The following is a 15,329-nucleotide window of genomic DNA, read 5'->3' on the forward strand; positions in this document are numbered from 1 at the left end:
GCGGTTACCTTCTTCGCGGTTATTTTGAGTTTGAGCCGCGGTGGAATTTTTATCGCAATTAGCTGCGCAAGTTCGCGGCTGAACTTGTGATCCGCGTTATCTCTCAGGAACTCTGAGTCAGGAAAGCAATGAGTTCCTTCATTACGAGAGCAACTTCGCGAAACGACGCAGCTGTAAATAGATGGCTTCCGATTTTCTCGTTTTTTTTCACTCTACAATCACACTCAAACAAACACGATCGATTCCATCCTCCATTGGCGTGCAGTATCGACTCGTTGCGCCTTATCGTTCGCCTTGTCGCATATCGCACCAAAATACGTCGCGTGAGTGTTCAGCGGCACATAGGCAAACTTAGATAAAAGAACGAGCTACGCGAAGGACATTGTTTGATGTTACGTAGTAGTAGCGCGAACCCGCCAAAACGCTCGATTACGCGCTGTCTTTTCTTTTTCGCTTTCCGACGAGCTCGCCACGTACTCCGCTAAATGTGATCCCGACCGTACGATAGCTCTTCCTCGACTCAACTTCTCGAGGCGCAAATGTAATCGCCTCCGACGAGTCTTCCCCGCATCTTCCACTTTAAACTGGGAAACTAGCGCGATCGATCGGACTCAATTCGGACCGGCCCTCCCCCCCGCCCCGCGGCCGTCGCTGTCGATCTCCGCTTGTGTCTTCCTCGGGATGGATTTCAAGTCCTGCGAAAGGTAATTTCGAGAGGAAACGACAACGAAGCTTTAAAAATTGCCGTTACCGTTAAAAGTGATTTTCTCTCTCTCTCTCTCTCTCTCTCTCTCTCTCTCTCCCCCTCTCTCTTTCTCTCTCTCTCTCTCTCTCTCTCTCTTTTCCCATCTCGTCCTTGACTGAGACTTCAAGGATAATTAATTACGGGAGTCACAGCGGAGATGGTTTCGGCGAATTATCCGAATTACGCGACTCCGTGTTGCGGAATAATATTCATCGTGCTGTCGATCGCCGCGGATTGGGAACTTTTGTGCGCACGATGCTGCCCGGATCGAAAGTTTGACCCTATTTTCGACCCGAACTTTCTGAAATCTGTAGATCCTGAAGGTCTAATGGGAATTTAATTTGTATATAAGCTGAAGTTTTACTCAGCGCTTCCAAGTAGCGAAAGACAAACAATTTGCCACTTGCTGGTTCTCAAGAACACCTCTCGACGGAAAGTTGGAGGCTAAGTTATGTGTGGGCGTATGTACATAAAAATGTCGTAACTTTATCGCTTATCAAGTTGCCAGAGAATTGTCCTCGCTGAATATATCTCCAAGAGATGCGTATCCTTTTTCGGGCGTTCCATGATGGCGAAGATAATTTCCACTTTCCTCACTCAAAAGAAAAGTATTCTATTTGTGAAGTGACTTTTCCCATAGTCTCATATTCTAAGCGAAGCCTTTTACAGAAAAAAGGATTCCTCTTTCGATAAAGCGAACCATTCATCCAAAATTTATTAGATATCCGACTGTTTTCCTTTTATTTCAAAAGGATTTCCTTTTGTATCAATTAATTTTCCTTTTACATGAAGAGGGTTATGTTGATTTGAATGTCGGCTTCTTTTATTCATACTCTACCTTCATGAACGAAAAAATAACCATATGCTCATGGTTCAGAATATTTGGAACGCTTTTTAAAAAAGGTACGTGTGTTGCTATAATATATAACTAAAAATAATTTACCCATATTTGGTCAAGTATAATTTATAATCCATTGCTAGACGTTGAATAATATATTCTTCCTTTTAACTATATTTCATACAATTGGTTATGATGAACATCTTTGTAGCTATAAAGTCCATAACAAAACTGACTGGAAATTTGTTACGAAGATCTTATTTCATTCGTGCCTACTTATTGTAGAACTGCAGCCAAAAGTGCATCTATATATATATATATATATATATATATATATATTATTTTTCGCTATATATTATAATAATTTTTTCAAATTAACTAACTAGTATAACCAGTATAAGAATAAAGTACAGTAAGAACAAATAATAATTCTGTTAAAAAAAGATTAAATAATCTGTGTATAAAAGGAAATTTATATTAGAATCAATAAGATTTGCATTATACATGCAACATATAATTCCTCTAACTTTAAGAATAATGTGTTTATAATATTTTCCTCTTAATATTAGGGGAATTCTCTTGAGGCCGTATATAAGAATAAAATCTTCTAAAATTTAACTGATTCCGCTTGTTCCGAAATTTCTTTTTTCTTGGGTGCATCATCATTATCCGATGCAGATGCATTTTCATATCCCCGCACATCTGCATCGTCATTGTCGTCGATTGTTACATCTATGTAGCGGCTTATTGGTCCTCATCTATGCAGATCGTTTCCATTTCCGGCTGCGATCCCCGCAACTTCACACGCGGGCGCGAGAAATACCTTCTTCTATTGTCTCGCTGCGGAAGCGCCACGGAAGCGCATTCTTTAGCCAAGTGACGTTCCCTAGTTGTTTCCTCCGTGTACGAATTCTCTCCCTGGCGGAAGACGCGTCGCTCACGCGCGTCACATCCGTGTTTCGCGGAAAGTTTCTAATAATCCCCCAAAATAAGCCGGACAATGGCAAATCAAGTACAAGGTCGATCTCTTCGTTAACCGCGCGCAGGTGGCGGGGGCAGGGTGGGTGTACGCGAATGTGTGTGTGTGTGTGTATGTATGTATGTATGTATGTTGTGAAAGAAGGAGAGAGAAAGATTGAGAAACATCTCTGGGGTATATCCCGAAATCCATAACGCTGGCACCTCGCCAGGAGACGAATGGCGCCTGGCGCCCGCGCCGCGTGCGGCGCTCCATATACGAGCGTATTTCCTTCCTCCTTCACCGCGACGCAAAATGTCGCCGGTAATTGCGTCTTACATAAGAATCTCGTTAGAATCCCCGCGCGTTAGATGAGGCGACTCCTCGCTCGCTTCGCGATGAATTGCCCGCGACGACGCGACGCAATAATCGCTCTCTCACCGAGGCGGATGGGAACACGCGTGTCAAAGGAGTTTCGGACGGGCGAAACGGAGAGTTCACCCGTGGCTGAGAAAAAGCACGTCGATGTGCTCCGTATGTGTGTGATGTGCGTGCGTGCGTGCGTGCGTGCGTGCACGTGTGTACAGAAGTGCGTGTGTTGCCTTCGAACGTGCGGATCGAGGCGCGCCGCTCTTATGCAAATATCGGGTCACCGGCTTTTATTGTTATGAGCGTTCAGGCTGCTCGTCGCTCGTCACCTCGCAGCCTGCACCTTACTCGCGTGAATGCACGCTCCCATGAATATGCCGGCATTAATGAGGAAAAGAAAAGTGCCACTTGTGTGTCTGTGACATCACCGCTATATATGCGAAGCGGTAACTTACATCTGCGACAAACGTTACGTTTGGCCGCTTTGCGACGGTCGAACGTCGATCGACAATTCGTCATCCGATCGTGGATCGTAGTCGATGATCTCCTCCATATGCTCGTGTCCGCCGGAGCATGTAACGGAAATATAAGGAGTTGTAAGAGTTGTAAGAGTTCAGTGGTTACTCACTCTTAACTCGCAATGAGGGGACAATTGTGTTCTCCGCAATACGCTTCGTTTCACACATCGAGCTCAAATCGTTGCCGCGCTCTTTACTCGCAGACTTGTCATCAGCTTGGAAGAAAGTCGGCCGATTTGGAAAGGTTAGGTTCAGGCTTGAAGGATTTTAGATCCGGGCGATCGGGATATTATTTATTCATTTACTTATTTACGGAGAATTGCATTCTTTTGGTGTGCGGAAAATAAAGGTAGGACGGTGAGACTTTTTCTCATTGGCTGATTTGTTAAACGTGTCGGTAAGTTGAGCGTATTCGTCGGCTGATAAACAAATCCCGATTCGATTCAATTAAATTTTCCATAATTATTGTATTATTATTTTTATTAACGCTATAATATTAAGAGCAGTAGATTAATCGATAACACAGTGGAACGATAATACCAGCACTATATTTTTCTCCCTATATTACGTTTCGTTTCATATATTCCCACAGACCAAACTTGAAAATACTCGCGGTGTACCGATCATTAAATTTGCTGACAACACAGAGAAACGGAAGCACCAGCGTCGAAAGCGGAACGGTTTGAGCTTTCAAACAAGCAATTTGCCCCATGTCGCTACGACTTTCCTACATGGAGATATATCGGCGAACGGAGCGAATTCATCTGATGAGGCCCGCGATAATGCTGCACGCCGTCGGCCGAAGTGGGGAGAGGTGCGAAATCCGCGGTCGCGATACAATGTATCGCGCGCGCGAAAATACTGCGGACTTTTGTCATTTGAGACAACAAGCAAATATTCCGTCCTAATTTATCATCTTTTCGTCTCGTATTTACATACATTTTGAAAGCTGAAAGCTGTTGTTAAAAGAATGGATCACGATGCGAGGGGACGTGCGAAATTGAGAAGAATTTCTGCGAAAAATGTTGTAATACTCTCCCTCCGCCCTCCCCTCCCCCCCCCTCCCCCTCACAGAGACAGCGGAAATATTCGAAGAGTATCGTCGAGAGGTTTCGATCGCGCAAATGTGCGTGCAGTTTCGCGCAAATGTGCGAGCTAATGTTGCGCGAGCGAATATTGCCGGCTGATATCGACAATTCTTTTCAGTCATTCGCTGGCATTCGCGCGACTGCGATTGGTATTCGCGCAGCTGCGAGACACAAACCGGCTGATTTTTCCCCGCGGCGCGCAACTGTCGCGCATGCCTCCACGAATTTCACATTGTTTCGCGGTTTGTATTATTAATTTTCGACGCGCAATTGCCGGCTGGAATTTGAGCAGAGCAACACAACTGCGGAACACAATCGAACACACCATGCGTCCCTCCTCTCTCTCTCTCTCTCTCTCTCTCTCTCTCTCTCTCGCCCGCTTCGTCGATGTTTTCATGTCAAAGCGCGTCCGCATCGCGTTTCCCCGCGCGAGCGCGCGTCTGTTTGACAATGTCGACGAAACCGGGGCAAACGACGCGTCGACGCGAGAGCTATCGCGTCTATTAATTACCGCGAGCAGCCGGCTCGAACGTATCGTTGCCGACGATAATCGTCTCGTCGCCGGGACGGCAATAAATCAACGCGACAGGGCAACACACGAGTGCTTTCTTCCTCCGTGAATACAATGGAGCCACGAAAAGCGGCTGCTGAGCGACACGCAGTATATCCGCGCGGACACACACGACGAAGGGCGCGTAATCTTATCGGTACCGAGAATCGTTCTTGACCTAAAAAAAAAATGGGAGAGAGAGAGAGAGAGAGAAAGAGAAAAAATAGCTCGCCGTCGCCGAGCGGCGTCGCTAATGCGAGCGCCCGAAAATTTCAGGACTCGAGATTTATGATCCGTGCTTGTGTACGGTCGTTTGCCACTTTACGGCCGTTTGCGTCATCCTTGTTATTAAACCGGAGCGGCTGGGAGGCACGCGAAAGATCGAAATGGAAGCTGCATCAGAATTGAGCGCTAATCAAGTGCCGCATTCCCGATTTTAGGGTCGCGCTCGAGCGGTTTAACGGGAATTCGCGCTTGAAAGTGGGGGGTGTTAGCTTACGTGAAGTCAGCACCGCCGCTACTCCGGAGGAAACAACCGAATCGGAAAGTATATACACTCGAATTTAGTGCTCTCAAGAGCAGCAAACAGAAGTGAGATATCTATCTTAGTTGAAAGGAGCTGCGAGTCAACGGAAAGAAGAGCAACAGAGAGAATATTATATTTGCATTTATACGCATATATATATTTATTAATATATGCGGGGAAAGCGCCCCTCGCATGCACACGAATTGCACAGAAATAGACACGCACAAATGTTTCGAGCGACACAATTAGACAAATCGAATGATAAATCCACACAAATAATTACTAGGAGTTCGTCTGCGGGGCAAACAAAATGCGTCTGAAATGTACTTTGCACGTTGACAGAGCGAGTTGCTTTCAGGCAACTGAATTTCAGTTGAAATTACCCCTTCCCCCCCTCCCCTGATGCCGATAATTGGCACTCAATTATGCCGTTTCGATTTCTCGTGCCGCGAGGCTGCCACAGCTCGTGTCGGAATTGCTCACCGTTTCCCGTCTCGTCACGCTTCGTTATTTCGACGCGAGAACCAGGCTGTCGTCGTCTCGTTCGACGAGTCATTAGCGCAGAGTGAGTGGCGCCTTGATCGCGAGAGAAAGAGAGAAAAAATGTCTGACAGGTGCGGGAAGAAAGTTCGCGGAAAGCCGACGATAAGTCGGTTGCCGCTTCGCCGAAGCGTGAAATTATTTTCACGCTGTCGCGCGAACGGCCGGATGTGGCCGGTCGAATTCTATGCAGACCACTCGACCTGCGGGGAGACACGAGCGCCGGTGGATTGCGTAGGAAACCGTCGGCGGAGGCCCGAATTGGAATCTTCTCGAAAGTGGAAATATAAAACTTTTCGTTTTTCAAACGTTTCCGTTCCCGGGAAGACGACGCGTGATCACCGTCATTCGCGATAGCAACGATAACATTTTTTTCTCAGAATAGAAACCTGAAGGATGGAAGGCCTGAAGTCGGCGATTGTCGTCATTCACGATAAAAATGATAACATTTTTTTCGAAGAATAGAAACGTGAAGGATGGAAGGTTGGGATGAAGTCGGGCGATTTTGCCTTTTCGAGCCGCGGGAATGTGAAAAGTTTCACAGTCTTCTAGGAGATAGACTCAGGATCGCCGCGACTCACGACGACCATGTAATATTTTCCTCGCAACGGAAACGCAGAGGACGAAAAGTTTCCCGTCAACCCCGTCGACTTTGGCGATCGCGTGATTATCCGGCACAAGCCGCTCCTTTGCAGGCTGTGTTTTTCCGCGGAAGAGGGGCGGGAGGAAACTCGCCTCTCCGCTATTTTTCTTATTTCGTTGTCGATGTATCTTTCCACGACGACGCGCTTTGTTCGTTTTCACATGTCGCCAAAAAGAGGCCGACCTCACTGTAACTTTCCACAGGACGAGCGACGAGTTACGCGCTACCAGCGCGAATCCTCGTCAGCGCTCTGGTGCTCCATGCGAGGAGCCAGAGAGCCAGAGAGAGAGAGAGAGAGAGAGAGAGAGAGAACGCGTCTCTCATCCAGATATCATCGTTATCGCGAACGACGATTTTTCACGCAGATAATGCGAGAACGGTGCAAATAGACGCGGGGCTGTGTGACGTAAATGTTACCCGACGTCGACGAGGAGAGCTTTCGCGCGAGCTTTCGCCGATGCGCGTTCATCGCCGAAATCGCCGACGAATCGCAACGATTATCTTTATGACGGCTAGATTTATTGCCGTCGTATTCCCGCGAACGCGCTGCGAGAAACGTGCGGGGCGCGCCTGTCGCAGTTCCGTGTGCAGGAATTACGAGTGCAGGATAGCGAACGCGCGACTTGTTGCTGGATGCAAAAACTTGCGCCCGGAAGATGAAAAGTTTCGAGTGAACTCGGCGATTTTGTATGACTTCTCAAACAATGGGAATGCGAAATTTTCCACTTTTCAGCCACTCCCGCTTTTGGCGAAAAATTACACGATCGTCGCCTACGGTGGCGATCGTATAATTTCGCCCTAAGAGCGGAAACGTGAAAAGTTTCACGCGAACCCGGCGGTCGTGTGACTTTTCGAACGATAGACATGTGAAACTCTTCATTTTTCACACGCTCCCGCTGCCCCGGGGGAAAAGTCACACACGATCGTCGTCACAGGATTCGAAAATTCATTCATATTCCACGCGGCTCGCGCGCGTCGATGTAAATCGAGCGCGAGTTGTTGAGCAGCGCGAATTAATCATCGTGTTACAACCGACATAACGTTACACACTCGTCCGTGATATTTCTCGCGTTCGAGCGCGCGCCGTATTGCATAATTCCGTATTACCGATGCGAAATTCCAGACACGCTCATTGCGCCGTTCCGCGAGGGCGATCGCGCCGTCTCTCTCTCTCTCTCTCTCTCTCTCGGAGAAATTTCTTTTCCTCCTTCTTTTGTTCTTTTTTCTTTTTTTTTCGTCGCGCTCGGGCGCGACTGAGGATCGCGATGAAAAACGCGAGGGCGCCTTATTCTTGATCTTATGCGGCTAATCAATGACTCCACGGTTACGCTCCGTTGATTAATAGTATTACCCGAGCGAGTCATAATCGGACGGTCTCTTGAGAGATGTTCGCGCAACATACGTAAGTAGACAGGCAGGCAAAGCCGACGGATTATTAATCGTCCCTCGTAAACAAACCCGACAACGTGTGGGTGCGCACACGGACGAAGAGAGCGAATAGAAAAATCGATCGAGCCGTGCCTCCCGAATGACGGATTCCATCTCCATTCACGCGAGAAAGTCGCTTCTCAGTTTTCCCAACGTTATATCTCCCCCTTCCTCTGCCTCTTTTTCTCTCTTTTTCCCCACTCCCTCCCCCGCTCTCCGTTTCTCGATTTATTTTTATTGAGAATGCAATATTTCTCTTTACTTACTCTCAACGTCGCTCTCGTCCACCTCTCTCGTTATCATTGCCGTCCGTTCCGAGTGAAATCGTTGTCGAAATCGACGGCGTCAGTGTTGCAAAAGCGACAAAGCGTGTTTCCCCCGATTGATTTATCTCGTTGCATCGTTCCTCGGTTTCTCTCTTCTTTTTCCCTTTTTTTTCTTTTTAATTTAATGATATGAAATAAATTATATGCGCGTGACGAGCGATTTGACGAGACGACCGAAAGGCGCGCGATTTTATCAGCCGCGCGAGCGCATCGGCGACGCTCGTTATCGAGTTTCAAAGATCGATTTATTCGCGTTGTGGTGTTAATTCCACAGCGCGTTCGTACACCTTCTCACCCCTCTCCCATCCCTCCCGCCGCTGCCGCCGCCACCGCGCGAACAGAGTTTATTGTAATGAGATTGCGCGGCGCGCGCGTTGTGTCGTGCAAACCGGCATCAATGGAAATCAGTATCCTTTCGGCAGGATGAATAATCTGTCTGTCTGTCTGTCTGCGCGCGCCTGCACGTGCGAAACGTGAGATTTTATTTCCTCGCGAGTGTCCAGTTTAATTAACGTCCCCGGGGCCCGATCGCATTACTCCTCTCGCGCGGCTGTCTTTCGAAAACATCGCGAATCTCATAAAACGTCCTGCAGAGGTCGTAAAGTTGTTCTCCTCTTCCCTCCCGCCGTCACCCCCCCCCTCTCTCTCGCTCGCTCTTTCTGCGTTTTGTTCGCGTGGACGCGCGTGCACGTAGGAGAGAAATTCGCGGCGTCGATTATTCCCGTCTGCGTCTCTCGGCCGTACGCAAATGCGAGAGAATACCGGTTCCGGAGGCATTCAATCTCGCTTTAACTACTTATCAAGCAACTCGGCAAGCGCCACAACTCGCTCGGCCATGAAGGTCCGCGGCTAAATACCGTCGTGCGCGAACCGCGAACGGGGCACCGCGAGCTAGCCGACTCGTTGTGCGCAGAACCGCGGCAAACTACCGCTCGATGGCATACAGCGCGAATTTTGCTTTGAAAATGAGACTTTAGCGCGACGCTAAAAAGGAAAATAGAAAAGGAAAATGACGAAGTCCCCGCGATGTTCCCTCTGACCTTCCATCCTGCGTCAGAATTTCGTCCTGTTGGTATAGAAGCGAGATTTCCTGAAAAAAAGAAAAGAAAAAGGAAGAAGGAGAAAAGAAGTTTCCATGATATTTCTATTTCGTTTCCAATCGGAGAATTTTCATGCTTGGGATGATCGCAAGGGGAGAAAAATGTTCGGCTGAACGAAGCGATTTTCCGGTGAACCGCGAACGGTAGAGAAATTCCGGTCAAAATGATCGGCATTCAGTCTGAATAATCATGACTTCCGTTCTGACTTTCAATCGGAATTTTTCAGTCGTTCGTACTTTGCTAGAAAATTGCTCATTCAACCGAATGAATTTTACTCCGTGCGGGTGACCGATCGGTATTGGGACCAATTTGAAAAAGGCTCTGATCGAAGTCTGTGCCGATCTTTTCTTTTTTCCTAATTGGTCTTTCTCTTGGTCGCTGCTTGTGAGGGAGCCGATGATCATTCGTGATGAATTTGGGGTTGATGAGGGAGAAATCGTCGCTTTGGGCTTTCGTCCTTCCAGCGTCCTTCGCGGAGAAGTTGACATAAGCTTCAGAATATTAAGTTAGCGTTGCAAATCGAATATTGACAGTGGAATCGAAATTTCGACTCGCGAGTCGCGACGAAGAATTGCGACTGGCAGAATTTGTCTCTGGTAAGAAGACCTCTTCAGGCTGAGATGGGAGCAACTCGGTCACGCGTCGCGTCAATACAAGCTGCGTGCCGTTCTGGGGTACGTAAACGGCACGTGAAAGATACACGTGAAGAGCGCATGTATCCAATGCGGATGTAATCATCGCGCTCGCACGTGGAGGGATATTTCGGGTACTGCCAGCTGTGGCGCCTTTCATTAAATTTAATAATAGACCCGCTCACAATTGCGAACGATTAGTAGCCTGTAACGGCGCGTCGGAGAAAGACGTACGTAGAGAAATTGCGCGATGCGAGGAAGAGGGTGAATCCTGAATTGAAAGGATCGCCTCTGCGTTTCTAATGATACTACATTACGCGGGAAAAAAATGTTTCGTTGAGTGAAACAATTTTCCGGCGGAGATATGACCGATTCAGAGAGCAGGCTAAATTATCAAGAGGAGTTTCGTTCATATTTCAGCAGAAAATTTGCTCATCCAGCAAAGTATTTTTTCTCCCTTGCACGCGACAGAGCGCGACGACGAGTTGTCACTTTTTCGTCGCCGCCGCCGCGCCTCACTTGGCGAGCATTCAATCAAGCATCTCATGGGTGATCGAGGACAAATTAGGCGATCAGTCTCATCACGCGTTCTCGAAAAGCGCGTATTTCGTCGGCCTCCATCCGACGAGTTGTCTTCCGGTTGCTCTCGTCATCGTCGTCGACGTCGCTGTCATCGTCCGTATCATTGCGGGTCTCTCTCTTTCTTTCACTTTCTCTCTCTCTCTCTCTCTCTCTCTCTCTCTCTGTCGCGCGTTGTAATTTCTAGATGTACGGCGTGCACGTGATAGCCTTTATCTGCCGACGTTGGCCGCTGCACCGAGACTGCGCGTCAGTCTCGCGTTTTGCTCGCGATTAATTTATGGCGGTGTTGTTACCGCGAGTCCCGAGGAGATGAGACGAGGAACGAGAGGATCGCGCAGGGCCGCATTCTCGAAATAGGGGATCACGGGATCTGTTTTCGCGAAGCGGAGGCATCGCCGGTCGCGCGTCGCGCAATATCGCCGGTCCGGTTCCATCCCGCGCCGGATGCAGCCGCACTCGGACTCTCGTAAACATTGGACGGCAACGGGAAAATGAGAGATCCCGGCCATACTCACGTCGCGTGCGTCCTCGATTATACAAATGTGCAATTTGCAATCGTTCCTCGTAGCCTTTGAGAAATCGCGAAAACGCATCTTTTTTAGGAAAACGCGTTTAAAACCTGACGAGATTTCACGACGAGCAATCCTTATTATTTCTTCACTATATATTTATTAATTGATTTTTTTTGTTAACTAATTTAATCGATTAATATTTTATTGCACTTGCGTAACAAATGCGTCCGCTTGCCGATCGATACGTTGCGAAGTTCCTTTCCTTCCGGAAAGAATTTCGGGACATTTTGCTGTTTGCTCCTTCAGACATTCGAAATCGCCCGACACTCACAGCTCCGCCTTGTAAAAAACGAAAGCATCGGGCAATATAAAAGTCGTTAAGATCCTCTAGAGTCATTAAGACTGACTGCGGTCATTAGGACGCTCTGGAAGTTCTATGATTTGTGACGGCACTCGGGACAGTAACACGACCTGTAATTCGATGCCATTCGTCAGCCGTCACTCGTGTAACACGGATCCCTACACTCGCGTACACTTATAAATAATTAATTAGCCGATCCCGAGTCTCCGAATGTTGTCGCGCCGACAGTGTTTCGTCACAACTTGACGCCGAATTACCGATCGTCCGGACGCCGAGCGGGACTCATCGGTCGCGTATCGCTCTGCGCGCGCGAGGAAAGATCGCGTTTGAAGAAAAAGTAAGAAAGAGAGAAGAATACGCGACTAAATATAGCGGCATACTTCGGCGCTTTAAAACCTGTCCGGCGCGATACGTTATTACGAAGAGCGCAAAATACAATATTTACGACGGTCGCGCTATGTCCACTCCTGAGCGAGCTCCTGACTTCCGCGTGTTCTTGCCTTTAATCTTCTCTTTTTTTTTTTTTTCCCGGGAACAAGGTTGGGTGCGATTATCGCCGGGATAGATGCAGTTCGCGCAGAGCGGCAAAAACCGCGCCGTCGTGCGAAAAACTCGATCGCAATGCTAATATAAATTCGCCTTGGCCGGCGGAACGGATTCATTTGGACGGGCGCAACGTCAGTTCCCGGCCTGTGGCAGCGAATACGTAATTATCGATGATCAAGGCGCTGCACCTAATTACATATGTTAAGCGGAGGCATTTACATACGGACTGTGTATGTTTTTCGCTTTCCTTACCGTCACGCCGACGGAAGCCCGAAATTAACGCTGGAGCTCGGCGATTTCTCCTTCGTCGGTCCCAAGATCAGTGTGAATTATCGTCGTCGGCTTCCTCACAACCATCGAACTGGAGAAAGCCTAATGGAAAGAGAGAGAGAGAGAGAGAGAGAAAGATAGAGAGAGAGAGAGAGAGAGAGAGAGGAAAAGATCGCTAGACCGGCGTAAAAATTTCTCAGAATTTTTCCAGATTCCGATTAGAATGTTCAAAACTTGTCTCAAAATTCGATTATGACTCGAGAATTTTATTCTTACCCAACATGAGATTTCTTACCTAAAATCGAAATGGAAATTCTGCGGGAACTCGTTCCTTCCTTTTCATTCGGTAACGTCGGTATACTTTTGTAGCAGAAAACCATTGTATTCAATAGAATAAGAAATGAAAAGTCTGCTGCAAAGTGAAAACCAAAGTGAGAGAAGTATTTTCTCAAGAGAAATCGTCGAAACCAATTTTCCGCCGTGAAATCGCCGTAAATTGTGAAACGGACGCGACGGGAATTCTTCTACCTGGCGCGTTGTATATACTGACCAATAGAAAAAAAAAACAAAAAATAAAAAATACATAAAATACAAAAGAAATGAACTTATCGGACCATTTCCTGCAGAGATGGTCCGAAAAATTCAGAATAAATCATAATCGATCTTCTCACGAACGTCGAAACAAAGACGACACCTTAGCGGAAAAAAGAGGGGGGGAGAGAGAGAGAGAGAGAGAGAGCGTCATCGGAAATCATCGAAATCAATTCCCCGCCGCGCCGGTGAGATCCGCCGTGCGTTACGAAATAGACGCCGGGAATTCCTGTACCTGGCGCGTCGCGCGCGTGCAAAAACACAAAAAGAAGGGAGAAAAAAGCGAACTTATCGGATTGTCTCCGTTGTACCGAGCTCGACACTCGAGCCTCCATCGCGGATCAGAGCGACGAGCGGGATTGCGTGATCGAATACGTCGCAATCCGATCATATTTATGGACCTCGTGATACTTGTTCGGTGATTGTTCATAATAAGCGGCATCGCCGATGACATCCACGAGGCACGTGTTCGCCTCGTGAGCGGCGGCTGTAGCGAAACAATAATAGAGACACACGCACACACACACACACGCATACACATGCATGCGCATGCAGGCAGAGAAAGAGTGATGCCGTAGCTTCCTCCCTTGTTTTGAATTTACGAGCCGGAACTGGCGGGGAAACGAGGTGAAACGCGGGGCGCGAGGGCGAGAGGTAAAGTCGAATCGAGTCGAGAGCGAACGATTGCAGCGAGCGGGTGCGCGTCTCGTCGCACCTGAGAGGATAAAGCCGACGAGAGGACGGGACGTGTATGGGGCTTTCGTCGGGCGCGCGTGCAACGCTCGGAATTCCCCGTTTGTTCGCAAAAAGAAAGAGAGAGGAGAGCGGCGGCGGGGGGGGGGGAGAGAAAAAAAGATAATCTGCGACACACGACGAGAGAGCGCGGAATTGCCAGCGACGTTCGCGACCAATAAGCAGGCACGGTGTGATTCGCGACGCGATTGCCTCACGATGCTCGTCGCATAGTCGCATCGCGTGTACTTTACGCCCACACACAAACACACAAACACACACACACACACACACAGACACAGTGCACTCTTGTGCAGCGTAGCTCTGCGCCCGCTCGAGCGGACTCGCAAGCCGTCTGTCTGTCGCTTCCCAGGGCTCTCCGACGTCCCTCGAGTCGCGCGAGATGATTTTGGTCAATAGTCACGTAACGGCCGCGAAAAAAGGCCTCCTTGAGAGAGGGACGTCGTTGCGGTTATAATCATCGGTTATCATCCTCGAATTTTCGCGCGGTCGCGCGAACAGCCGCGGGGAAATATCGGCGGGACGTGTGCGAAAATAAATCGCGCTCGCGGCAACTTGTCGCTTCGCTGCGAGGCGGCTCGAGCGCTTTTTTTCTACGCCGATGAAGTTGAGAGAGCGCATCTGATGCTCACGATTGCGCGACTGCTGTGCGCTGTTTACGAGCTGCTGCGTGTCGCAAATAATCAGTTACGACAGAGCGCACGGTGCAAATGTCGGGCCTCCGTTGCAATCTTCTCTCGGCTAGATAAGAAGATAATGAAGATGCTTCTGTTTTTTTCCCCCTGGATCCTCTTTTACGATCGCGACGCGCATCAGGCGTCTTCACTTTGGCTCTTGCCGGAGCGGATTGTCGCGCAGGCTCGTGCATAATAGATTCGAATAAATTCATCATAAGCACTTGAGATTCATCCAAGATGCATTTTGAATCCGAGCAAGTTTTCTGTACTTCGATCAGGAATATTAAATTAAAACCGAAAACCAGTTTGGTCTTCTCTCGCATAGATTACGAGTTTTATAAAATTCCTGGAAAGAAAAAGAAAGAGATAAATCTCCTTCTTTCGAGCACTTTGCCGACATTTATGATGAGTTCTTTCGAGACTATCTAAAGGAAAATATCCTTTGAGGATAACCATTGCGCTTAAAACAAAGATATACAGGGTAATCACTTTCCTTAGCTGTAGGATGATATTCTCCTTCGTGCGTTTGATGCGCGCTGCTGACGTCACCGGGGGAATTGTATTCAAATTATCGACATAAAAAAAACTCCCGGGCGATATCATTCTGACGTTCAGGGTGTCTGGCAAACAGGAAAATTACGGGATTTCCTCCGCGGCTTTTCCGCATATATTCGGATACTTTACAACCAGCTCGCGTCAGAACCGTGGGACGTTTGCAACCAACCGAAGCGGCTCCTTTGAGAAGCAATTTCTCACGTCAATTTATAACAAATTGT

The 15,329-nt window shown here is 48.1% G+C and overlaps 1 protein-coding gene across 11 annotated transcripts in view; it reads left to right on the forward strand.

The window, feature by feature from the left end:
- Positions 1 to 15,329, forward strand: part of dnc (phosphodiesterase dunce) — a 302,091-nt gene that overhangs the window by 259,881 nt on the left and 26,881 nt on the right. The gene's annotated exons all lie outside the window — the stretch shown is intronic.

This window comes from Harpegnathos saltator, unplaced genomic scaffold (genome assembly GCF_003227715.2).
Source record: "Harpegnathos saltator strain DR-91 unplaced genomic scaffold, Hsal_v8.6 scaffold139, whole genome shotgun sequence".
In the NCBI taxonomy this organism is placed as follows: domain Eukaryota; kingdom Metazoa; phylum Arthropoda; class Insecta; order Hymenoptera; family Formicidae; genus Harpegnathos; species Harpegnathos saltator.